General features: G+C 45.5%; 1 long non-coding RNA gene across 2 annotated transcripts; it reads left to right on the top strand.

The window, feature by feature from the left end:
* The first annotated feature begins 20,604 nt into the window (after window positions 1–20,604).
* On the top strand, window positions 20,605–23,728 carry LOC136457881 (uncharacterized). 2 transcript variants are annotated; one of them, XR_010759836.1, is made up of 2 exons: window positions 20,605–21,458; window positions 23,437–23,728. It is a non-coding gene; the product is annotated as an uncharacterized lncRNA (long non-coding RNA). The 2 variants fall into 2 exon arrangements; XR_010759835.1 differs by having other exon boundaries at window positions 20,605–21,365.
* The last annotated feature ends 3,652 nt before the right edge of the window (window positions 23,729–27,380 follow it).

Genomic DNA, 27,380 nt, shown 5'->3' on the forward strand with positions numbered 1-27,380 from the left:
TGGCTGGCGATGAGCCGACCGGACAAGGATCGCTTGTGGGTCATTGTCACAGAACTGACCAATTTATAAGAGCACAAGTACAAAAACAATCGCCGAAACGATCAAATTCTTGAACTTGAGCCCATATAAACCCGGTAGTCAACCGAAATCTCGAAGGATTTCAAACCAACTTGCATACAACCAAGATCACAGTAATTCAACATAACATATCGTATGTTACAACATTTTGCATACGTTCGCAAATAGGTTACATCATCACAGAGTCATTGTTATTACAAAACAAGTCTTGTAAACATGCAGAAGCAAATAGTTTAACTCACACACCGAGTTCAAATACACATACTGGTTTGCTGATCACAGACCACAAAAGCATTCAGATAAGTGAACAGAGATCATGCCCATGATCTAGTCTTCATCACCCGCCGAGTGGAGACAATACTTGCAGAATCCCTGATATAGAAGGTCATCTGCAACAAGAGGGAATAAACCCTGAGTACGGAAATGTACTCAGCTAGACTTACCCGTCGAAAACCAAACAAATGACACCAAGGATTATGCATAGCTTAATGTAGTGGAGCTGGCTGACACTTTCTTTTTGCAGAAAAGCATAAGTAATAATGATCAACTCTTAACCTAAACTAGTAGTGACTTTTTAGCCATTAACCTATCATCTATATTAGCACCTGTACTAAGCAATCATTTTATTAGGGTGCAAACATTAATAACCATATTAGGTATTCCTTGTGGCAACCTTATCATCATCCATTTAACCATATCGTTAAATTAATTGAATCTACATTGCCGCTGCTCAGTCAAGTTCTCACTATTTGGGAGAGACGGCGATTCGAATCGATTCCTATCCAGCTAGAGGGGTATTCCTAAACACAAACCCTGCTTCCCCCGTCAGGGTCGCAACAAGTCACCTTTGGTACAATTTAGGAGTCATGGGTCCGAACAGATCGGCATTCTCAGAGAATCACTCTGCCAAGGTTGTTCGGGACTCTAACCCGCCTTGGACTTATGCCAATGGCTCTCCGCATATCCTTACTACCTCCAGAGTGCCACCACTGCTCGCATTCCCGGCCTAAATCGAGCTACTAGGCTTCGCGGTTGGAATGACTTATCTGGCCAGCTAAGTGTTAGGCTGCGTTCAACATGACATGAGGACGTACAGCGTATCGGTCCTTAAACGACACAGACGGAGTCACTATGTTCAAACCTACACAAGACCCCACCCGGTCTTAATTCTTTATTCACATGGTTCTTTTTCTACGATAGCAAATATAGCCAACCATGATCCACCTCATCCTAAAGCTCGTAGGTTATAGAAATCACCTGACTTCTACCGCACTAAGCATGGCTAAGCATTTGACCTGTTCCTGAACTTAAATAGGATTCCAGTGCGATATCTGGACAAGGAAGGATATATAATGCAGCAATTGGTTCCAACCAATTCCTATACTTAATGCATCATCAACAATAAAAGATACTCAATGTATTTGTGAAAACATAGGAGGCTTAATATGCTCCGGGGCTTGCCTTTTAGGAACGAAGAAGGCTGGTGGTCAGGGCACTCGGGCAATTCCTCTGCGGCGACTGCTTCGTCGGCTTCCTACACCTCGGGCTCCTCCTCCTGGTTGGCTCCCTTGAACTCCAGCAATGTCACTCCCTCCGACACACCTATTGCATGAATGCGCAAGATAAATATCATAGATGCACATGAACGAATGTCAGGGATGCTCGGGGAATACACATGTTCGCTGTAGTTTGCATATTCCAACTTAAGCCCTATTCAAATCACTTTACTTACCAAGTTTATACAACCTAATGTATACTTGATCATATTCAGTTAATGACCTAGCACCTGCACCTAAGCATATTCTCAAGTTAGGCTAACTCCTAAACAATCAACGATAACATTGCACAAGCATACACTCAAGCATTTGTATTTCAACCAAATGGAGACTATGTAAAGATACAGTAAACTAGCCATAACTAGAGATTTATAAATCCAAATGATATACAACAAGACAATCTGGAAAGATTATGAAATTGTCTACAATTCATTTTTAGACCTTAGAGCATGATTCAAACCTTTACTAGGTCAAATTCATCAATCAACAGAGTTCTACCCTCACAAGGCAGAGAATAAGCAAAAACTGAAACCTAACTTTAAACAGCTGTAGTTTCTAAACTACTAGGCCAAATGCCCTCAAATTTTGACAGGAGCTAGATACATAAATTATCTACAACTCTTGTATTCATGACAATCACAGAAAACCAAAATATCATGGGGACCTTTCTAAAGTCCCTAGATCTGTCCAGAGGGACATAATGCAAACAATTAATTATTAACTTATGATATAAACACTTAATTGGACAAAACCAACTTTACTGACATATCACACATATCACAAGAACACCAGAAAGTAGGGTATTCATCACCAAAACATTTCTTTTAATACCTTTCTTAATTTATTTAATTAATTAGAGAAAATAGTAAACATATATGAAAACTATACCATTAAATCTACAAAAAATTACAGTAGATACTACATGCCCTAAGTAGACTACCATAAAAATTTCACATCATTTGAGTAAGTATAACAACCTACACAAAAATGGTAAGGCAGAATGGCTTAAAATGGCATAATTAGGAAACCTTAGTGAAAAGTGTCAAGCAACAAATTTCATATTTTTCCTAGCATCCTTAGGGTACTAGGATACTCTCCAACAAATTTCATGGTCAATGGATTCATAAATAAGTTACTAAAATTCACCCAAGTATCTACCAATGACAAAAGGAAAATCTATAACTCAAAAACTACACATGCAATGAATCTCAAATTTTAACCAGAGCTTCTACCATACAAGACTAGCTTACCCACAAAATTTCATAATTTTTGGATCACAGAAACTCAAGATATGATTTAAACAAGTTTGCATGCATTCAAAAACACTTTTCAAGTTCCTATTTAATTCATCCAAAATTTCTACATAATGTGTTCAAGACATATTTTTCTTAAATACTAGACCTAACTGTGAGTCTAACAAAATTGGAACCATCCAATTTGGATCTACAAAACAGGAGATACAAAAATATCAAATCAGCATTCAAAACTGCATTTTTGAGCTATCCTTAGAAACAAGCAGTCATTGACGAGTGGGACCCGGCTGTCAGCTGGACCCACCGGTCAGCGAGACAAAACAGAGGAGGCGCACGCGACGATGCGGCACACGGCGAGGCTCGCCGGTGGTGGCTCCTCTAGCGAAATCGAGTGTACCAACATGCTTCCCTAAGCAACCCGCACCGACTGGTACCAAGAACACGACCTATTCCTAACCCTAGCCTTGCCGGTGGCAAGAGCAGCAGCGGTGCGCAAGGTACGGCGGCACTCCGACGACGGTGGCCCGCCATTGTCCCGCTCGAGCTCGGTACGAGCTCCGCAAGACCATGGCGAAGCTTCCTAGGTGAACTAGGGTTCCGAGGTGCAGTGCAGGTGCCTGGCCATGTGCGCCGGCCAGCGGCGGCGCTCTGGGTACGCCAACGAGGTCAGCGGCCCGGCGTGAATACAGTGAATCACCGAACTACATCTAGAGGGTAGAAACTATAGCTAACAGGGAAGCTCATGCTTGCGCTAGCTAGAACAAAGACGAGCTAGGCATGGCCAGTGACGGTGAGCCCGTGTATGTGGCCATGGCAGCCATGGCGAGAGCGACCGGCCGTTCCGGCATGCACACACGGTAGCATCTAACGTTGCTCCTACCTGAGCACCAGCAAGCTAGGAGGGTACTAGGATGGTAGAGAGCTCAGCGAGAGAGGGAACAGGGAGATGGGGCCACGACGGCCGTGCGAGCGGCGGCGCTCTGGCCGGCCTCCCACTCGAGTGCATCGCAAAATGTGGCTCACCCAACGGGGCAACACGAGCATGAAGAGGTGGAGATTGTAGAGGTGATGGCAGTGGAGCTATGGCCATGATCAATCGAACAATGGTGGTGAGGCGAGGGAGCTAGACAGAGGCGGAGCTCGCGGTGGCAATGGAGGAGCGGTGGTTCCGCTGCTTCGGCTGTGGAGGAGAGGCAAGGAAGCAAGGAAATGAATGAGGCACAGGGGGGCTCTCGGTGGCATGCTGTGGTTTCAAATGCCGAGCTCAGGCCTGACATGGCCTGGCCGGTCAGGCCGTCGGCAACGCGTGGCGCCATGCGGCGGTGAGGTTCTGTAACCGGTCGGACTAGTGTAGCATCGATTCAGTGAAAACGATCAGCCTGACAGCGTCACTTTACCATGCTTGATATCCTAAACCGTGGAGAATCAGTGAAAACAACATACATGAAAGTTGTAGCCCTACATATAGTCTACAATTTCTATAAAAAGACCAAGACCTAATTCCCAAAGAATCATGAGTAAAATCATGCCAAAGTTGGCTCAATCAAACTGGAAATGTATTTAGGACTTAGAAAATTTTTCAAGTGTTGAGTCCACCTTCAATGCTGACTTGTGGGTCCTTTTGCAGCATGTTGTGCACTTTTTCATGACTTGGCTTCTAAACAAAGTTTGTTCCTTATTAAATTTGCTACAACTTTGTTTTAGGTTTCTCAGACATGCAAACATCCTAAGCCACACTTTTTAATCAGTCAAACATAGGAGCTCTAGGGGTCCAAATGGTCAAACCATGACTTGGAAACCTAATTAGGCAAAATGATCAACATGAACAATGTTCCAAATGACATCTTAGGTGCAACTAAGTTACTTACAAGCATTGTTAGCCACACCATGCATTGGTCACCCAAGAATCAAGCAAGGTATGTACTGAAACAATGAAAAACACAAGAAATGTTGCAAATGTTTTATAGTCATGTTTCCCACATTTCATGATCTTGTTGCATAGTACTAACTAACCTTGTTTCACTAAGTGAGTGGCACATGTTGCACTTAAGTGTTGCACACTTTACATTTCATAAAAGAAACAACACACATGGAATATACAACATGTTGCAATGTTTTGAAATTATGTTTCAAGTGATATAAGTTCACGAAGGGATGCATGATGCTCATGTTTATGAAATGTAGTGCAAATGTGGAAGCTAAACACCTGGGGTGTTATAGCCCTCCCCCTTATAAAAATCTCATCTCGAGATTTGAAAAGCGTACCATTGTTGATAGAATTCCTTATAACCATCCCTCAAATAATCTTCCCTTTCCCATGTTGCATCGCGTTCACTACCCTGATTACTCCACATGACTTTGTAGAACTTGACTACCCGACTCTGAGTCACTCGCTCATGAGTGTCAATCACTCGAACCGGCTTTTCTTCAAAGGTCAAATCAGATTTTAACTCGATATCCCCCAATGGAACTCTCTCTTTAGGGACGCGAAGACATTTCTTCAATTGGGATACATGAAAGACATTGAAGATAGCACTCATCTCAAGAGGTAATTGAATCTTGTACGCCACTTTACCACTTTGTCCAATGATTTCAAATGGACCAATGTATCTTGGCACAAGCTTTCACTTCACACCAAAGCGTTGGACACTTTTCATAGGTGAGACTTTCAGATATATGAAGTCTCCAACTTCGAACTCAATAGGTTTTCTACGTCGATCAGCATAACTTTTCTGCCTAGCTTGAGCTACGGCCATGTGGGTTTGGATAGTACGGACTTGTTCTTCGGCTTCTTGAACAAAATCAATTCCATAATATCTCCTTTCACCGGCTTCTACCCAGTTCAACGGGGTTCTACACTTCTGGCCATACAAAGCTTCAAACGGTGCCATCTTTATGCTCTCTTGATAACTATTATTGTACGAGAATTCAGCTAGGGGTAACCATTTTTCCCATGAGCCCTTAGCTGAGATGACACATGCTCTCAACATATCTTCTAAGATTTGATTCACTCGTTCTGTTTGCCCATTGGTTTGCGGATGATAGGCAGAACTTCTTATGAGCTTAGTCCCTAATAATCCATGTAAGTGCTCCCAAAAGCGAGCAGTGAACTGTGGTCCTCTATCTGAGACAATAGTACGAGGGATCCCATGAAGTCAGACTATCTGGTTGAAGTACAACTCCGCATAGTCGGTTGGACGAAAGTCTATGCAGACCAGAATGAAGTGCGCCGACTTGGTCAGTCGGTCCACAATTACCCAAATTGAGTTAAAATTCCTCTGAGTGGTAGGGAGTCCAACTATAAAATCCATACTTATCTCTTCCCATTTCCAACCTGGAATAGAGAGTGGCTGAAGTAATCTAGCTTTCATGTGTATAGCCTTGACCCGACAACAAGTGTTACACCTAGCCACATAAGCAGCTATCTCTTTCTTCATTTTGGTCCACCAAAATCGAGGCTTTAAATCATGATACATTTTACTACTACTAGGATGAATAGATAATTTAGAGGAATGAGCTTCGGATATGATTTGGTTTCTAAGCTCTCTATCCTTCGGAACTACCAACCTATCCTTGAACCATAACATGCCTTCCTCATCTACTCGAAAATGTTTGGTTTCTTACTCTTTCATCTTGCGCTTGATGTGAAACACACCTACATCTGTCTTCTGTAGCTCGATAATTCAACTCTATAGAGTACAACTGACAGTGATGTTGTGAAGGACTACAGGATGAAGGAGCTTTGACAAATGGACATCACTCTCAATCAATGAGTGGCAATGAGACTTTCTGCTTAAGGCATCCACGGCGACGTTTGCCTTGCTAGGGTGATAGTGCACTTGGAGGTTATAATCCTTGATCAACTTGAGCCATCTTCTCTGACGCATATTTAACTCTGGTTGAGTGAAGATGTACTTGAGACTTTTATGATCAGTGTAGATGTTGCACACATTGCCAAGTAAATAATGTCTCTAGGCTTTCCAAGCATGAACAACTGCAGCGAGTTCCAAGTCATGCGTGGGATAATTCACTTCATGCTTCCAAAGTTGGCGAGAGGTATAAGCAATGACTCTACCCTCTTGCATAAGAACACCTCCTAACCCAATACCTGATGCATCACAGAACACATCAAAAGGTTTCTCGATATCCAGTTGTGCCAAAATCGGAGCTGATGTTAGAAGAGTTCGCAGGGCATGGAAAGCCGTATCACACTCGGAAGTCTAGACAAACTTTATGTCTTTTTGCAGCAATCGAGTCATAGGCTTGGCTATTTTAGAGAAATCTGAGATGAAGCGATGATAATAGCCAGCCAACCCCAGAAAACTCTGAACCTCATGCACCGAGATGGGAGCCTTCCAGTTCAATACTTCTTGCACCTTGGTGGGGTCAACCATAATTCCACCATCGGACAACACGTGTCCAAGAAAAGGTACCTCACGAAGCCAGAATTCACATTTGCTGAACTTTGCATACAGCTGGTGTTCCCGTAATCTAGTGAGAACCACCCATAAATGTTCAACATGATCTTCTTCATTCTCAGAATAGACTAGTATATCATCTATAAATACCACCATGAATTTGTCCAACTCGGGCATAAACACTGAATTCATCAGATACATAAAATGTGCGGGGGCATTAGTCAATCCAAAAGACATAACAAGGTACTCATACAGACCATATCTTGTAGAGAATGCAGTTTTTGGGACATCCTCAGGCCGAATTTTGATTTGATGATACCCAGATCTCAAATCAATCTTAGAAAAGACTTTTGCTTTAGATAACTAATCAAAAAAGATATCTATGCATGGCAGAGGGTACTTATTCTTGATTATAACTGCATTCAAGGGTCTATAATCTACACACATGCATAGAGATTGATCCTTCTTCTTCACAAAGATGGCTGGGCACCCCCACGGAGATGAACTAGGGTGGATAAGGCCTTTCTTTAGTAGTTCATTCAACTGGGTCTTAAGTTCAGCTAGTTCATTAGGAGGCATTCTATATGGCCTTCTAGAGATGGGAGCCGTACCAGGAAGCAACTCTATCTTGAATTCTACTTCTCGATCCGGGGGCAATCCAGGCAAATCATCGGGAAAAACATTCGGAAAGTCACACACGATGGGGATATCTGCCAGAGACTTTGCTTGCACCGCATTGGTTGTGCAAGAAAGATTGATGTCCCTGGGTAACTGTACTAGAAAACCCTCCTGATTTCCAGGATCTCTGAGCATAACTACCCTAGTCGATGTATCAATAAGCACTCCATGACGGCTCATCCAATTCATTCCCAATATCACATCGATACCTAGCCCCGGTAAAACTACCAGATCAACCTGATAACTTCACCCCTCTATCACAAATTGTACATCCCCAACTACCAGCTTGGTTGGGATAATACCACTAGGAGCCCTTATACAATAACCCTCACCCTCAACAGTATATGTTTTCTGCATAAACTTGGATGCAAATGCTGGACTAATGAAGGAATGCGAAGCACCTGAATCAAATAGTACAACTGCGGGGTGTTGGTCAATCAGAAACTTACCGGCAGTCACTACCTCTCCTGAAGGAATCTCAGTAATATTAGTGTGGTTCACTTATCCCTGACAGCCACCCTGGTAATTATTCTTCTTAGGGTAAGGGCATTCCCTTGCCCAATTGCCTGTCTTGTTGCAGTTCCAGCACGGCATGTTGCTTGGTGGAGCCCTGGAACTGCCTTGACTGGTCGTGCCCTTGGGAAGAGCAACTATAAATGCCTTGCGAAACCTAGTCTTGGCGAGATTCTTCTTCTGCGGTGGGCGAAACTTGGCGGTTGACGCTGGAGGACGGAATGGAGCCCTTTGTGCGACGGGAGCCTTAGATTGTGAGGCACCCACCTCGTAGGCCCTCTTACGACTTTTCGAAGCCGCATATACAACATTGTTGTTCTCTTGCGATAAGGCATCACTCACAAACTCATTAAAATGAGCACACTTGCAATTTCCCATGGTCTTCATCAGTTTGGGGCTAAGTCCCCGCTTAAAGCTAGCAATCTTCTTAGCATCGGTGTCCACAAACTCGGTGGCGTACCTTGCAAGGTTGTTGAAAACTTGTAGGTATTCATTCAGGCTCTTGTTCCCCTGAGTCAGCTTCATGAACTCTGTATGTTTGATCACCATAAGACCAGGAGGAATGTAATTTCCCCTAAAAGCAGACTTGAACTGATCCCAGGTGATTTGGGCATTAGCAGGCATAGTGGACCGATGATGACTCCACCAAATGCTAGCAGGCCCATGCAATTGGTGTGATGCGTACTCAGTTTTTAGCACTTCAGTCAAGCGGAGTAGACGGAACTTCTGCTCAAGAGTATTGAACCACTCATCAGCTTGTAGAGGCTCCTCAGCCTCCTTGAAGATTGGGGGTTTTGTGTCAAGGAAATCCTTAAAATCACTATATTGATTTGGATCCGGTCCTTGGTGTGGACCATGGCCATCATGATTCGCAATCGTACGGAGGGCCTCGGCCATAGTGCGCTATCCTTCCGCAAGCATTGCTATTAGTTCCGTTGGTGTGGATGGTGGTGGTGGAAGATCATCATCATCACTCGCACCGGTGGAACGAGTACGAGGCATCTACACAATGCGCAACTAGTAATTATTGATGATGTCAGCACATTGGAGAGGAACAATATAATCGTGCCAAACTATATTTACTGACAAGAATGAAAACTTCATACAATAAACAGAGGCAATAATTCATTCCCCAATCACCACATCATCCAGTAGATTACTAGCGCCATACACAGTGCATTCCAACATGACAAGTTTTAAACTTCACCATTACGATACGCATCCCGAAGGGAGCGAATTAAGGTACTTTACAAGTATGACTGCAAAAGCTTAACTAGTGAGACTTGCTAACGAACTACTCGTCGAAGTGATTACTGTCCACATCGGAGACACCTTGGACTTCTTCTGACTCTAAAGAAGCATCTCTGTGATGGGTCACACGATCCAATTCTTGTGCAGCGTCATCTCTCGCAATAGTGAGGTGCATCAGCTAGTTATGAAGCTCGTCTCTCTTGCGTGCGGTTTGACCCCACTGTTGCAGACGATAATTTGCAATACCGCGAATCTCCTCAACTTCATGCTGAGAGATTGCACTTTATACTTGGGATAAGCAATTATAAGGGAGGGAGTAATGCAATATGAATGTCATGAGTGAATATGATGCATGCTCGTTCCGTACGTCCTCACAAACCTAAGAAAATTTAAGCTTTAGCGGAATATACGGTGGCATACATACGTTCTCTCAATTAGCGGTAACAAGTCGATCTACACGGTGCGTTGTTAGCGTACCTACAGAAAAACTTCATTGCAGCCCAACCTAACAAGATATAATGCTAATTACACAAGTAGTACTAAGATACTCTCCATATATACATCCCCCGATATATATACTTCGGTATCCAAACTACCCGACAAATGTACCCACAATTAAGTACCTTCATATATACATGTATGCAACATGTAAATACTCCAGTAACCACAACTAGCTCTCCCCTAGACCGACGGTTGGACGATCATGCTCTCACAACTCACACTTACCTTAGCATAGAGGCAATTGATCCATACATTACCATTCAACGAATGGCACCCATGCAATATCACACCGCATGGACGACGAAATAGAAACAATCAATTCCCCCAAGTTAGTAATTAATTATATATAAGCCACCTAGAAGTCCTTAAGTGGGCTATAAGGGATGTGATCACCAGTATACCATAAAATTTTTGATTTTTGAATACTTATATATAACTATAATTTGAAAACTATTTTTTTACAACAAAAGCTTTTGTTTTTAAATAGCCGTAAGACATGTTTAATGTTGAATCTAGCTCTGATGCCAGCTGTCACAGAACCGACCAATTTATAAGAGCACAAGTACAAAAACAATCGCCGAAACGATCAAATTCTCGAACTTGAGCCCATATAAACCCGGTAGTCAACCGAAATCTCGAAGGATTTCAAACCAACTTGCATACAACCAAGATCACAGTAATTCAACATAACATATCGTACGTTACAACATTTTGCATACGTTCGCAAATAGGTTACATCATCACAGAGTCATTGTTATTACAAAACAAGTCTTGTAAACATGCAGAAGCAAATAGTTTAACTCACACACCGAGTTCAAATACACATACTGGTTTGCTGATCACAGACCGCAAAAGCATTCAGATAAGAGAACAGAGATCATGCCCATGATCTAGTCTTCATCACTCGCCGAGTGGAGACAATACTTGCAGAATCCCTGATATAGAAGGTCATCTGCAACAAGAGGGAATAAACCCTGAGTACGGGAATGTACTCAGCTAGACTTACCTGTCGAAAACCAAACAAATGACACCAAGGATTATGCATAGCTTAATGTAGTGGAGCTGGCTGACACTTTCTTTTTGCAGAAAAGCATAAGTAATAATGATTAACTCTTAACCTGAACTAGCAGTGACTTTTTTGCCATTAACCTATCATCTATATTAGCACCTGTACTAAGCAATCATTTTATTAGGGTGCAAACATTAATAACCATATCAGGTATTCCTTGTGGCAACCTTATCATCATCCATTTAACCATATCGTTAAATTAATTGAATCTACGTTGTTGCTGCTCAGTCAAGTTCTCACTATCCGGGAGAGACGGCGATTCGAATCGATTCCTATCCAGCTAGAGGGGTATTCCTAAACACAAACCCTGCTTCCCCCATCAGGGTCGCAACAAGTCACCTTTGGTACAATTTAGGAGTCGCGGGTCCGAACAGATCTGCATTCTTAGAGAACCACTCTACCAAGGTTGTTCGGGACTCTAACCCGCCTTGGACTTATGCTAATGGCTCTCTGCCCATCCTTACTACCTCTAGAGTGCCGCCACTACTCGTGTTCCTGGCCTAAATTGAGCTACTAGGCTTCGTGGTCGGAACGACTTATCCGGCCAGCTAAGTGTTAGGCTGCGTTCAACATGACATGAGGACGTACAGCGTATCGGTCCTTAAACGACACAGACGGAGTCACTATGTTCAAACCTACACAAGACCCCGCCCGGTCTTAATTCTTTATTCACATGGTTCTTTTTCCATGATAGCAAATATAGCCAACCATGATCCACCTCATCCTAAAGCTCGCAGGTGACAAGAAATCACCTGACTTCTACCGCACTAAGCATGGCTAAGCATTTAACCCGTTCCTGAACTTAAATAGGATTCCAGTGCGATATCTGGACAAGGAAGGATATATAATGCAGCAATTGGTTCTAACCAATTCCTATACTTAATGCATCATCAACAATAAAAGATACTCAATGTATTTGTGAAAACATAGGAGGCTTAATATGCTCTGGGGCTTGCCTTTTAGGAACGAGGAAGGCTGGTGGTCAGGGCACTCGGGCAAAATCCTCCACGGCGACTGCTTCATCGGCTTCCTGCACCTCGGGCTCCTCCTCCTGGTTGGCTCCCTCAAACTCCAGCAATGTCACTCCCTCCGGCACACCTATTGCATGAATGCACAAAATAAATATCATGGATGCATATGAACGAATGTCAGGGATGCTCGGGGAATGCACATGTTCGCTGTAGTTTGCATATTCCAACTTAAGCCCTATTCAAATCACTTTACTTACCAAGTTTATACAACCTAATGTATAATTGCTCATCTTCAGTTAATGACCTAGCACCTGCACCTAAGCATATTCTCAAGTTAGGCTAACTCCTAAACAATCAACGAGAACATTGCACAAGCATACACTCAAGCATTTGTATTTCAACCAAATGGAGACTATATAATGGTACAGTAAACTAGCCATAACTGGAGATTTATAAATCCAAATGATATACAACAAGACAATCTGGAAAGCTTATGAAATTGTCTACAATTCATTTTCAGACCTCAGAGCATGATTCAAATCTTTACTAGGTCGAATTCATCAATCAACAGAGTTCTACCCTCACAAGGCAGAGAATAAGCAAAAACTGAAACCTAACTTTAAACAGCTGTAGTTTCTAAACTACTGGGCCAAATGCCCTCAAACTTTGACAAGAGCTAGATACATAAATTATCTACAACTCTTGTATTCATGACAATCATAGAAAACCAAAATATCATGGGGAGCTTTCTAAAGTCCCCAGATCTGTCCAGAGGGACATAATGCAAACAATTAATTATTAACTTATGATATAAACACTTAATTGGACAAAACCAACTTTACTGACATATCACACATATCATAAGAACACCAGAAAGTAGGGTGTTCATCACCAAAACATTTCTTTTAATACCTTTCTTAATTTATTTAATTAATTAAAGAAAATAGTAAACATATATGAAAACAATACCATTAAATCTACAAAAAATTACAGTAGACACTACATGCCCTAAGTAGACTACCATAAAAATTTCACATCATTTGAGTAAGTATAATAACCTACAGAAAAATGGTAAGGCAGAATGGCTTAAAATGGCATAATTAGGAAACCTTAGTGAAAAGTGTCAAGCAACAGATTTCATATTTTTCCTAGCATCCTTAGGGTACTAGGATACTCTCCAACAAATTTCATGGTCAATGGATTCATAAATAAGTTACTAAAATTCACCCAAGTATCTACCAATGACAAAAGGAAAATCTATAACTCAAAAACTACACATGCAATGACTCTCAAATTTTAACCAGAGCTTCTACCATACAAGACTAGCTTATCCACAAAATTTCATAATTTTTGGATCACAGAAACTCAAGATATGATTTAAACAAGTTTGCATGCATTCAAAAACACTTTTCAAGTTCCTATTTAATTCATCCAAAATTTCTACATAATGTGTTCAAGACATATTTTTCTTAAATACTAGACCTAACTATGAGTCTAACAAAATTGGAACCATCCAATTTGGATCTACAAAACAGGAGATACAAAAATATCAAATCAGCATTCAAAACTACATTTTTGAGCTATCCTTAGAAACAAGCAGTCATTGACGAGTGGGACCCGGCTGTCAGCTGGACCCACCGGTCAGCGAGACGAAACAGAGGAGGCGCACGCGACGGCGCGGCACATGGCGAGGCTTGTCGGCAGCGGCTCCTCCGGCGAAATCGAGTGTACCAACGTGCTCCCCTAAGCAACCCGCACCGACTGGTACCAAGAACACGACCTATTCCTAACCCTAGCCTTGCCGGCGGTGAGAGCAGCGGCGGTGCACAAGGTACGGCGGCGCTTCCGACGACGGTGGCCCGCCATTGTCCCGCTCGAGCTCGGTACAAGCTCCGCAAGACCACGACGAAGCTTCCTAGGTGAACTAGGGTTCCGAGGTGCAGTGCAGGTGCCCGGCCATGTGCGCCGGCCAGCGGCGACGCTCTAGGTACGCCGACGAGGTCAGTGGCCCAGCGTGAATATAGCGAATCACTGAACTACATCTAGAGGGTAGAAACTATAGCTAACAGGGAAGCTTATGCTTGTGCTAGCTAGAACGGAGACGAGCCAGGCATGGCCAGCGATGGTGAGCCCGTGTATGCGGGCATGGCAGCCGTGGCGAGAGCGACCGGCTGTTCCGGCATGCACACACAGTAGCGTCTAACGTTGCTCCTACCCGAGCACCAGCAAGCTAGGAGGGTACTAGGATGGTAGAGAGCTCAGCGAGAGAGGGAACAGGGAGATAGGGCCACGATGGCCGTGCGAGCGGTGGCGCTCTGGCCGGCCTCCCGCTCGAGCGCATCGCAAAATGTGGCTCACCCAACGGGGCAACATGAGCGTGAAGAGGTGGAGATCGTAGAGGTGATGGCGGTGGAGCTATGGCCATGATCAATCGGACAATGGTGGTGAGGCGAGGGAGCTGGATGGAGGCAGAGCTCGCGGTGGCAATGGAGGAGCGGTGGTTCCGCTGCTTCGGCTGAGGAGGAGAGGCAAGGAAGCAAGGAAATGAATGAGGCACAGGGGGGCTCTCGGTGGCGTGCTGTGGTTTCAAATGCCGAGCTCAGGCCCGACGTGGCCTGGCCAATTAGGCCATCGGCGATGTGCGGCGCCACGCGGCGGTGAGGTTCTGTAACCGGTCGGACTACTGTAGCATCGATTCAGTGAAAACGATCAGCCTGACAGCGTCACTTTACCGTGCTTGATATCCTAAACCGTGGAGAATCAGTGAAAACAACATACATGAAAGTTGTAGCCCTACATATAGTCTACAATTTCTATAAAAAGACCAAGACCTAATTCCCAAAGAATCATGAGTAAAATCATGCCAAAGTTGGCTCAATCAAACTAGAAATGTATTTAGGACTTAGAAAAATTTTCAAGTGTTGAGTCCACCTTCAATGCTGACTTGTGGGTCCTTTTGGAGCATGTTGTGCACTTTTTCATGACTTGGCTTCTAAACAAAGTTTGTTCCTTATTAAATTTTCTACAACTTTGTTTTAGGTTGCTCAGACATGCAAACATCCTAAGCCACACTTTTTAATCAGTCAAACACAGGAGCTCTAGGGGTCCAAATGGTCAAACCATGACTTGGAAACCTAATTAGGCAAAATGATCAACATGAAAAATGTTCCAAATGACATCTTAGGTGCAACTAAGTTACTTACAAGCATTCTTAGCCACACCATGCATTGGTCACCCAAGAATCAAGCAAGGTATGTACTGAAACAATGAAAAACACAAGAAATGTTGCAAATGTTTCATAGTCATGTTTCCCATGTTTCATGATCTTGTTGCATAGTACTAACTAACCTTGTTTCACTAAGTGAGTGGCACATGTTGCACACTTTACATTTCATAAAAGAAACAACACACATGAAATATACAATATGTTGCAATGTTTCGAAATTATGTTTCATGTGATATAAGTTCACGAAGGGATGCATGATGCTCATGTTTATGAAATGCAGTGCAAATGTGGAAGCTAAACACCTGGGGTGTTACAGTCATGACCCGCGCCCCCCACATCAGCTAAGGGAGGATGCGACCCGACCGGTCCCTAATCGGCCCATAAACGGTCGCGACCGCTAGCTCGTGGTGAAACCACTGGAGCAATTGACAGGGCATCTCCCTATTGGAGGTTGTGCACACGTGTCATCCCTAAAGATGTAGGAAAATGATCATGTCCCCTTGACCGACTGGCGTGCTCTGCCACACTTGGAGCAAGGGGCCATGGAGCCAATGACTCCTCCGAAGGGCGCGGTGACCCCACCCGCTTTGCCTCTCATTCAAGGGTGGTTTCTTCGCTTGCGGTGTGCTTCCTCGACTCAGGAACATCACAGCGCATCTCCGTACCACGCTCACCGTCGATGAATGTAGTCGTAGGCTCATGGTGCTCCACCAAGGTTACGGCAGCACCCCTATCTTTCTCGTCCTCTAAGGAACTCACATCATCACCCATCTCCGTGGGTTCCTCTAACTCAAGCTCCACCTCCACGTCGCTCCGGCTCTCACCCCCCCAGACCCGCCGGTTGATCTCCTTCTCCTTGTTAAACCTCCATCGGACCTTCTCAGCTTTTTTCTTCTTTTTGGCAAGCGCAGCCTCCCTCTAGGCAGCTTGCCAAACCACGCCTTCTAGCCCTCTCAAAAGATGCGGTTAGGATTTATAGCCTGCGAGACCCTTCAAAACGAGCAACTCGAAATCAGTCAAAACATCAAAATAAGAAGGAAAAGGTTATGGGAAAAAAGCATACCAAATTGGACAGCTTCGCGGCATGAAGGGGACCGGGCGTCCCTTCGAGGGAGTCTTTATCCCATAATTGCAGCACCTGATTAAGATGACTCCAGACTTCATCCTTTGGCAACTCCTCCAACGACGCGTGGTCGGGATCCATCGGGCTAGAGTATTCCCACATCGGTCGCGTTCTCTCCTCTAACGGGCAACCTGATGGTGGAAGAAGGTATCGAAGACTCGCAACCCATCGAGGTCATGCCACACAAGCTTCTGAAGCTCCGTCTCAATAATCTCTAGCTTGTTCTACCGATGGACAGGACCCCATGACCAGCTTTCCCTCCTCTCCGGCCTCTCCTCGGTGAATGTTGGGGATGACGCCTCTGCTAGGTTTCTAATGTAGAACCACTCATAGGGGGAGTACATGGGGTAGGGGACTGATGGCTTTGGCCTCTTCTACAGGGCAAACCCCCAACCAGTGCGATTCTGGGTGGCTTCCCCTTGAACAGGGCTCGCCCACTGAAAATCCATCGAAGAGGTCCACATGCGGCTCCATCCCAAGGAAGGCCTCGTAGATGGTGACAAAGCCAGCGATGTGTAGTACCCCAGTCGGGTTGAGGTGCTACAACTCTAGGCCCCACTCGTTGAGGAGTTTCGCATAGGAACCAATGCGTGGGATACCCAAGCCCGTGCTCATGGAAAGCAAGGAATGAGATGACCTCATCGGCCCAGGGTTTCCAAACACCTCCCCCAGCGTAGGAGCCCTCCAATGCGCCACCTCCTTTGATGGGAGCAGCCCCATCTTAGCGAAGGCAGCCAGCACCTCCTCATCCATGTTGGAGGGCCTCTAGTTCAACATCGCACCTTAGATTTATGAATGAATCTATGAGTTTTCCTCTCCCTCACTCTACCCTTCTCCCTCCTAGAAACCACCATGGCACACGAATAGACTTGGCAAAAAGGAGGAAGGAGGAACGACAGCAGTTGAAGAAAGGCGAAAGAACGGGAGGAAAATCCTCTCCCTTCCCCCTATTTACTGCGAAAAGGAGAGCGACGGGATGTAGCCCTGGCTGACAGGACGTAGCCTGCCCAACGAAATGTCACCTTGCTAACGGGATGTGGCCTGGGCGAGGCCCACCACTACCACAACCCGAGCATGGGAAATAAGGTGCAACCACATGCAAATGAACCTCCGCCTTCCTAGGCTAGGGTCGGGAGGGGCCCACTAATGGAATCTCCATCGAGGAGAAGCCAACAAGTCACCCGAGTTGATCGGATGACTTAGGCGGCTATCGAGAGACGGGTAAGGAGCAGTGGGATGCTCCATGCGGGTTATTCCAACCTCATCACGAACAACGGACACGGATCCCACTCAGACATATCCGATAGGAGCTCCTTGGACCCATCACTCGAGCCATCGAGGTAACTTTACCAACCCCTGTTCTACTTTTCTAGTGCATGATCATTCATTCATCCATTCTCATGCATGTATTCATACATTCATCCCATACATCAAAGCATTGCATATGCAATTGTTGCATCATAACGCTTCGCGTCGTGTCACGAAGTGGTAGTCGTCTCATTCAATATGAACGACGACCGACCAGGGTTCGAAGGCCGACCCACGAAGGGCTCGAGTCCGCCTCATGTCAAACAGAGCCAGTGGAGAAAACGTAGATGAGCCCTAGTGGCCCTTGCCCGATCCACTCAAAAGTAGACAGAGTCATCTCGACCATCTCGTTCGATCCAAACCTCGAGCCAAACCCATAGAATCTCCATCGAGGGGACGGCAGCAGGCCACCTGAGTCGGTCTCTGAAATGACTCGGGCATCTATAGGGAGGCGGGGTAAGGAGTAGTGGAAAGACACATTAGGGCTATGCCAACCCCATCATGAACGACAGACCTAGAATCCACTCGGACATACCCGTTAGCGAGCTCGCCGAGCGTGACACTCGAGCCATCAAGGCTAGTGTCGTTAGCTCAACCCCTCCTATTGCGGAAACCATGGATGAGGTGACGCATAAAACTCGGTCGACCCCTATCGAGCCCAACGGGGCCTAGGGGCCCGAGCCGCTAGGTCCCTACTTAGGAACCCGACCGACCATGTAGGTTGCGGTCGAAACAGACATGGGCGAACACCCCCAACCAGAAAGAACACAAGAGTACCAAGGTGCTCAGCCTCCAGCTAACTCTCAAGCCGGCTACAGGCTCAGGGACTATGCTCACCTCTGTCTCGCCCGACCCATGGGTTCGCGCTCCGTCACGCCCGACCCCTGGGTTCGCGCTCCATCTCGCCCGACCCCTTGGCCGCACAGGACCCTTGGGTTCACACTCCGTCGTGCCTGACTCCTCGGTCGTGCCTGACTCTTGTTTTCGTGCCCCGTCTCGCCCGACCCTTGGGTTCACGCTTCGTCTCGCCTGACCTTTGGGTTCGCCCTCCGTCATGCCCGACCCTTGGGTTCATGCTCCATTGTGCCCGGCCCCTCGGCCACGCCTAACCCTTGGATTCGTGCTCCGTCTCGCCCGATCCCAAGGCCGCATCGTAGGCTCCGTCTTGCCTGATGTCTCGGATTTGTGCTTCGTCTCGTCCGACGGCGACCCATAACCTTACACCCACTAGGTGCGCTCATGAAACAAGTGTAAACAGCCCCTTCACAACTTCACAGAAGTCCCAAAGGGGCTCAGGGGCTCCTATCAGGTTCATAAACACAGGGTCCCCAATAGACTTGCTTCCCTATAAAACCCGGCCCAACAGGCAGCGCAGCAACAACGCGCGCCTGGACCGGCCTAGGTATATAATGAGAGGCCAGGACAATGATTCGGTCCCCAACCAGAAGGCCTGGCCAAGGTGGGACTGCAGTCTGGCTCCGACCTCCTTCTCTGACCGAGGATACGCCAGACCTCTGCTCGCTGCTCTTTTCCGACCGACATGGTCGGGACCAACTGGGAACGACTGACCGGGGACGCCCACTCGGTGAGGGTCCGGGGATCAGGCGGAGCAGATAAGGTAAGACGCTCAAGTCAACTGCAATACCGAGGACCATACCCTGCCATGCCCTATGCACCTACAGGATGGTTCCACTAGGCCATGCTAGACAGGCACTATACAACCTTCCAGACGCATCAGAACACAAATAGTATTGTAGGCGTCGACGTTTGCCGTACCAGGCGAACACGGTAGAGCCTGCCAGATGTGTCCGAACATAAACAATATTGTGGGCGTCGACGACCGTCTCATACCTGATAGCATGGGCAATAAGACTAGGTAGCACACATACATACACACACACTCTCTCTCTTTCTGACTTATAAGGCCATCCCCTTCAAACTATAAAAGGGGATGAGCTCTCTCCTAAAAGCGGGCTGGAGAAAAAGAAAAAAAGGGCTAGACAACTTGAGGACTCGATGACCTGAGGACTCGAACAACTCAATAGCTCTAGAACTCGACAGCTACATAGAGAATACGCTCCAATACTTACTGCACATTAGAGCATCCATCACTCTCGGCCACTCGGATCGGTGTCCGACCGAACTTCTAACAGCCCCTTCTCATTACTATTTGTTTGTAACCCCACAACAAACTTCGAGCACCTGGGCTCATGAATAAAGTCACTGACCGACTGAAACTGGACGTAGGCACGTTGCCTAAACCAGTATAAATCTAGTGTCATTAAGTGCTAGGCTACATCCGATCACAACGCACGACAAAACTACAAATATTTACTTGTTGGTCACTTTTCCCACCGACAGTACCAAAATATCAATGGACGGCCAGTCACTAAAAATTTGTAACAGATGGTGAGTCACTATTTCTTATTTCTCCAACCGACCATCGGTTGCTATTTTTATTTTGCTTTATCATTAGAGGATCGGTCACTAAAGCCTGATATTTAGATCAACCATCGATCGCTATATATATTGAGCTTGCGCGTGGTCAGTTGGCCCATTTCGTGCCTAAAGGGCCCATCAGTCAGATGAACCCTATAAAACTTTGACAACCTAGATGACACATTCCTCTCACTCTCTTCTCTCTCTCCTGCTAATCGACTGAGAGCCCCAGTGGCGTCTCGGACCTCCCTCCAGTGGCGCCACCTCCCTTGGCCTTGTCAATCCGTTGGCGCCACCTCCCGTGATGCCTTGTGCATCCGACGGTGCTCCCTCCCCATCCAGTCAGTGGATGTGGCTCTCCGTTCCCATTCTCTCTCATTTCTCTCTCTCTTCTCATTTCAGATCCAGGTCGACCGGGGCTTCCCAGGCAAATGGGGGCACCGGCGGTGGTGACGGCCCCCTTCCCTCCAGCGACGGCGCCCCCTTCTGCTGACCCGCGCCCTATGGTGGTGGAGGCGGGCCCCTCCCCTCCCACGTGGTGGCCGCGTTGATAGCCAGCAGCGACGAATCAGCCCCTGGGGCGGCGGTGCCCCCTTGCCCCCTCCCCTGGCATGGCGAGCGTGGGGCTTGGTGGATCCCGACCCCGTACTGATGGCGATGGGGGCCCTTCACCTAGCGGATCCGACGTTGGCGCCTACGAGATCCAGCGCCCACGGTCTCCAACATGTGATGGTGCGCTGATGCAGTGGTGAATCAGCCTGCGGAGGTCAACTGCTGGCATGCAGATCCGGACATCGTCGGCAGCTGCAGTGTGGTTAGACGTCTTCAGCAGTAAGATTCACATCTACACGAAGCTACTAGCCAACAAGGCGGACGTACCCAGAGAGCTCCCGCTCTGCGGAAGGGTGTCAGTGGCAAGTCTTATCCTTGTGCAATGCGAGAAGACCGTAACTTGATCCCGGAACCTTCCGGTCATAGACGGTAAGACTCTACCGCTTACACAAGCCCGCACTTAAAAAAAAAAATACAACAAGAGCATGTCGGGTGCTCCACCTCTCGTGCTCCTTCACCCAGGTACGGATGTTCGTGTTGATTCCATTGTCTTTTCTTGAATGATGCTTTTTAGTCGGATTACTACTAGCTGTGTTCCGATTATAAGACAATTACTTAGAAAGGAGCTCTATAAGAAAATTACTACTATTAGTGAAATGAACTCAATAGAAGTTCAGAGTGTTTCTCTTTCTATCATACATACATATAAAAAATACATACATATAAAAATACTCTCTTGTAGCAGGACCAGCCTGTAAGACAATTACTTTTCTAGAGCTAATTTCCTCCCAACTGATTACCACACACGCACAGCTATGCATATGGGTAGCTAAGATGAAGTCACATTTCAGTTCATGGTACTAACTTTTCTAGACTGTATTTGTAGTATTGTGTGTCAAGTCTGTCTGTTGGTGCAGCCAGTAGATCATTTGTTCTGTCACTATTTATAGTAGTTTGCAACCCAATTAGTACCATCTTAGCATGCCTTTTAATTCTTAGATAAAGGTAGGTGCCTTTTAATTATTCTGAAGGCTTTTTATTGTTACATAGGCTGGTTCTGATCTGATGTAGAATACGCCGATGAGCTATGAGGCATGGATACAGATACGCATATCGGTATCGGAAGGATACGGATACATAGATACGGCAATTTCTCAAAAAACACGATACGCGGATACGTTTTACTATTTTTTAATAAAGTAAATAATAATGCAAATTAAAATTGTGGAAGTGTAAAATTTGAGTAATCACTAATTATAAGTTAGTGCATACAATCATATATGATACATCACCAGATCACCTTTTAGGTCAGGAGATCCAAGTCCAAACTATACTAGATGAATGTGCAATTACCAAGTCTATCGAAAACAGTAAGTCACGAACAAAGCAAAGCAACAAGTGCAGAAGTAGAGTACATCAAGAATGAAAAAGGGTGTACTGATGGAGGTCGGCGGAAGGCTTTGCTGTTGAGTGCTGAATCGTCCTCTTCCCTGCATCTCTCCCCTGCATTGCAGGAGCTAGCCGCGTCCTTAGTGGACTGGTGGGTGCTCCCAGTGCAGTGCACTCTAGTGTGACGACCTGGAGGACGAGAGGTCGATTGATGGCACAGAGGGGGTGGAGGCTTGTCGCCGGCAGCAGGCGAGCGGTGGCGCATCTCCTGCGCGGGAGGCGGCGCGCATGCGCAGGATGCGACGCGTGGGGTGGGTGGGGGGGGGGGGGGGGGGGGGGGTTGTGCAGGATGCGGCGGGGGCTCGTTGCAGACCACTGGCGAGCTGCAGCACATCTCTTGCACGGGAGGCGGCGCGCGAGAGCAGGGGCTCTTGCGTGTGGATGACTGGACGTGTTGTGGGGGCTGTGTAGGGTTACAGGACAAGAAAGGCAGCAGGCGTGGGGAGTGGCCGAGTGGTCAGGTGGGTTGGGCCGTATCGGACTGACGTATCGGATGAGTCTAACGTATCTAAGAAGAGTATCTGAATTATAGTTGATTTATTTTTTTGCGGATACTTCGCTGATACGTATCCAACACGTATCCATGCCGTATCGGTATCGGATATGTATCCGATACGGGATACGTCCCTTCCTTGGCATATCGGGGTAACGTAGCCGACGAGGTATGCAGCATGTTGCGCTTTCATGAACACTATTGAAGTATAAAGTAGTGCAATCACTCCCTGTTTCAAACAATTAGTAGTAACTGATTCAAACAAGTATTAGTGCCCAAATTCAAATAATTACTCCTACTACTACTGTTGCTGCTACTACTCCTATTGCTATTACCACTACAACTACTGTTACAACTGTTCCTAAATCTGAATCCAGTCATCTCCTGGATTAGTCGCACTGTAATTTTGAAATGACCATGATTATGTCTTGTATGCTAAATCTGAAGAAGCAATAATCTGAATGTGATTTATATTCGTGAAATTGTGTCTTCTCACTCCCTTATAAGTTGTACATTGGAACTTGTACTTCATTAGACTATTGATTCTGTCATTTTTAGGAACTTTTGCTGCTACCAACCGATCACAGTACTAATGGATGTGCAACCAACCGATTCATTGGTCATGACCTAATGGCTGTATGGTTGTGGATTTTGAGCTTTTGCCCCGTGTTTGTTGGTTTTCGTGGACTTGTGCTATGCTAAACTTTTGAGCATCAGCTAGGATTAGCCTTGATTTTGATCATCAGATACTTCAAACAAGGACTAGTTTGATGTTAAGCGACATTACATGTAAATGTACTTGTTCGATAAATGAATTAATGTATGGATAATGTGATCACTTTTGATGTTACCACTTTTGTGTACGTGAATCAAGGTATGGCTAATGTTTGATCATTAGCTATACCTTCATACCAGCTTGTATTTTTTTATCTGTTTACAATTGAGCTCGTTGAACTGTTGGTTGCTAAAAAATATTATAGCATTGAACTGTCGGTTGCTAAAAGCTCTAACGTGTTGTTGGTTGCAAAAAGTAGGACCGTCGAATTGTCGGTCGCTAAAGATCATGTCTGTTGCTATTTACTTATAGCGACGCCTTTAGTAGCAACTGCAGGGGTCTATCGCTATATGATTTAGCAACTGACCATCCGTCGCTATACACCCCTTTCAGCAACTCCAAGTCTGTCACTGTTTTAAGGTTAGTGGTCTACTGACCACGTTGATATCCAATGTGGTTTGAAAATTCTAAATTTTGAATTTTAAAATCTAAAAACTTAAAATAGACATTCGTGACTCTAAAGGCTTCAAATAAAAGATCTATTAACTATAAAGCTTTACATCACATCGACCTTTATAATTTTGGTATAAAATTTTGGGGCTCTTCCATTCGTACCACTGTTTAGTATTCAATTGTGATTTTGCCTTTGATGTTTTTTTAACATTGTGAATTTACCCCTACATTTTCAAAACAAAGAACCAATTTACCCCTATTCCATTACCACCCCTAACGGTGTTAACTTTTGTACAAAAGAACAAATATGTTCATGTGACTTTGCCCCTAGTTTTTATGGCTATTTGTGATTTTACCCATTTGGAATAAGACATTTATATTGTATTTTGATAAAAATAGTTAGATTTGGTCAAATATATTTGGCACAATTTGTACACATTTATTTGACTCAAAGACTAATTTGAAACCATCTCTACAAAGTACAGATAAAGGAGGGGACATGTTGCATGGTCTTCAACTCTACGGTCTTTCCCGAAGTGAGCTTCAAAATGATCATGCCAGCACCAATAACACATGCATGAGATTCATTTCTCATCAGCAAGGCTCCAGTCCCACCAACCTTGCAAGAAGAAAACAAAGAAATATTAGCACATACATGAATATTAGCCCTAGTATCAATCCACCACTCAGGCAAATGGCAAACTAAAAAAACAGTAGGTAAAGAATTACCATATCTAGATGTTCCTGCTTCAGTTTCGCTAACAACCATGTTTTGCATACTTCTTGTTTTGCTTCTATTTGCACTCCTTGCACTCACTGGCCTAATGACCAGGATTGTCGTGAATGTAGTAGTTTCTTCTTCTTATTAAATGTGCTGTTTGATTAGCCTTCTATATATTCTCTTCCTTGTTGATCTTCTTGTTGTAAGAAGCACTAGAGTTTTTCTTTTGCACCAATTTAGCACTAGAAGGGTTAATTCCTTTCCTGTGAGTGGCGTTTGTCCTCACCTTCTCCTCAGCATCAAGAGACCGAATGAGGCCAGCAACATTGAACTCTTGTCTCTTGTGTTTTAGGGAAATGGCAAATTAAAGTCCATCCAAAAAGGTGGTAACTTAGTGATAATACTGCTAGCCACGAACTTGTTAGGCAACCCACATGAAAAATGCTTGAGTTCTTTTGCTAGTGCCTGTATCCCATTAATTTATTCAACCACAAATCAGTTATCAACAATTTTGTAGTCATACAACTGCTCCATTACATACAACTCACTACTGGCATCGAAAACAGTAAACTTTTCCTCAAGTGCTTCCCACATCTCTTTGCTAGGCAACAATGGCATGCAAATGTCCACAATGTTTTCAGCAAGAACGTTAACCACTACGCCTCGAACAAGATATTGGCTGCATGTGTCCTAAACTTGTCTCGGACTCTAGTATTGGTCCAAACGACTTTCCCACTTCATACGCTGACATGGCACGTTGACTTAGCCTGGACGTTGATTTGACATGTTAGATCTAGTGCCTAAACTTGCACGACGGTGAATGCCATATTGCCGTCTAGGTTCCCAACTTGCAAAGTTACATATTTAGGTCCCAAACTTCCAAATTTACATATGTAGGTCCCAAACTTGCAAAATGGATGTCACGAGGTAACTAAACTTGTGGTGTTGTCTAGGTCCCTGACTTCCAAAAATGTAGATTCAGATCCCCAAACTTGCTAATCAGGACACATGAGATCCAAATTACCATTGTTTGTAAGAAGTTGCCTGTGTGGTTGCTAACTGTGCACTTAGCTTGTGGCCCCACATGTTGTCCTCTCTCTCTCATGTACTTCCCCACTCCCTTTCATGCTAGCGTCACCACTCTTTCTTGCACTATCGCAGCCTGCTCCAGCACCAATAGCGGCCCACCAACATCAACTGGAATGTCTCCGAGCAGGAGAAGTAGCACCACCACTAGGACCAAGTGACGACAGCTGGCCTCCACATGCTCCTTCCTATCCTCCACACACTCCTATCCTTCACACACTCTGGGTGAGCTTGGCCATAGCCAAGGCTCAATGGTGGTTGGCCATGGGCGATTCAAGCTCCTCACCCTCATGTCTATTAGTGTCTATTAGTAGCCATGCAGGTGGGACCACATGCCCGGTGAGAGAACTAGCTTAGCTTGCGGACCCGAGATGAGAAAATTGTGATAGAGCCAATATCTGTGCCACTAATGAGTCCATTTGTTCACTATGTTTGATCTAGAAACATGTCACCAATCTGGTATTGTAAAGTGTAGCAACCAAACTGGCAAACAACAACCTCCCTGTCGATGTTACCCTTCTTGTCTTGATAATGCATACAATGGAGCCATAGGAAGGCGTTAATGTCAACCACAACACCCTAGCGTGTTAGTTGATCTCCACCAGGCCTATTGGGCCCTTGCCTCTGCGCCCTGATCGGGGGCACCCAACCCTAATAGGTTGGTGGGCCCCTATCGCACAGCACATATAAAGATAGGTGGGGATCACGGCTCGAGTCACGAGGTTGGTCTGAGCTGCCATGATCCCACCGATAGAAACCCTAATCCGATCTATAGTGTGCTGCCAGCAACGGGATGCCCCACCACACCACTGTCGCCTCTATAGGGTCTCCACCGGTCCACTGGATCGCCACCTCGCCTCCTCACCACCGTGCCGAGCATTGGCGTCCGCAAGGCGGCATCCTAGGCGAACTTGGCGTCTACGTTGCTGTGGCCCAACTACGCTAAGGCGAGGAGCCTTACCCGGATCTACGGTTACATAGAAAGGTACACCACGATCCTACCAATGGTATCGGAGCAAGGTTGCTAGTGTGTAACCCTAACCCTAACCGGGTAAAAGCAAAGAGAAAAGGGACTAGGGGTGGCGGACATCACTAGAACCCCGGTCACCACCGCCACCGCGCGGGGAAAAGATGCCGCACCACCGTTCTTATCGGCGCACGGTAAGAACAGAACAGATCCAGTTCAAATCTGAGGAAAGGAGTAAAAGGAAAGAAGAACAGTGGTTCCCCAACCCTAACCCTAACTGGGTGAAGGGGAAGAACAATAGTGAACCCAATTCGGATGAACTAACCCATTCTCATCCCAATCGGAATCAAAACCATGAAAAGAAATCAAAAGAAAAGGTTCAACCGAACCCTAACCCTAACTCGCATGAAGAAGGGGAAGGGAAGCGATTCGGATGAACTCCAAAAAGAAAAGAAATCAAAAGAAAAGTGCAAATCCCAAAACCCTAACCCTAGTACCCC

Source organism: Miscanthus floridulus, chromosome 6 (assembly GCF_019320115.1).
Source record: "Miscanthus floridulus cultivar M001 chromosome 6, ASM1932011v1, whole genome shotgun sequence".
Lineage (NCBI taxonomy): Eukaryota > Viridiplantae > Streptophyta > Magnoliopsida > Poales > Poaceae > Miscanthus > Miscanthus floridulus.